The sequence below is a fragment of the Odontomachus brunneus genome, unplaced genomic scaffold (assembly GCF_010583005.1).
Source record: "Odontomachus brunneus isolate Ranch 3 - 2012 unplaced genomic scaffold, Obru_v1 Obru_scaffold_412, whole genome shotgun sequence".
NCBI classification, from domain to species: Eukaryota; Metazoa; Arthropoda; class Insecta; order Hymenoptera; family Formicidae; genus Odontomachus; species Odontomachus brunneus.
The window spans coordinates 14,092-14,689 of record NW_022639862.1 but is presented as its reverse complement, the minus strand read 5'-3'; positions in this window follow the sequence as shown (position 1 = coordinate 14,689).

Sequence of the window (598 nt, the reverse complement as noted above, 5' to 3'; positions counted from 1 at the left end):
GTTTGGTTTGGTTTGGTTAGTTTGGTTTGGTTAGTTTGGTTTGGTTTGGTTTGGTTTGGTTTGGTTGGTTGGTTTGGTTGGTTTGGTTTGGTTAGTTGGTTAGTTTGGTTTGGTTTGGTTAGTTAGGTTAGTTAGGTTAGGTTAGGTTAGGTTGGGTTAGGTTAGGTTAGTTTGGTTTGGTTAGTTTGGTTTGGTTTGGTTGGTTTGGTTAGGTTTGGTTAGTTGGGTTAGTTTGGTTTGGTTTGGTTGGTTTGGTTAGGTTAGGTTAGGTTAGTTTGGTTAGTTTGGTTTGGTTTGGTTAGTTTGGTTTGGTTTGGTTTGGTTGGTTTGGTTTGGTTAGTTTGGTTTGGTTTGGTTAGGTTTGGTTTGGTTGGTTAGGTTGGTTTGGTTTGGTTAGGTTAGGTTAGGTTGGGTTTGGTTAGGTTTGGTTTGGTTTGGTTTGGTTTGGTTAGTTAGTTAGTTAGGTTAGGTTGGGTTAGGTTGGTTTGGTTGGTTTGGTTTGGGTTTGGTTTGGTTAGTTTGGTTAGTTTGGTTTGGTTTGGTTGGTTTGGTTGGTTTGGTTTGGTTTGGTTAGTTGGGTTGGGTTTGGTTAGGTTAG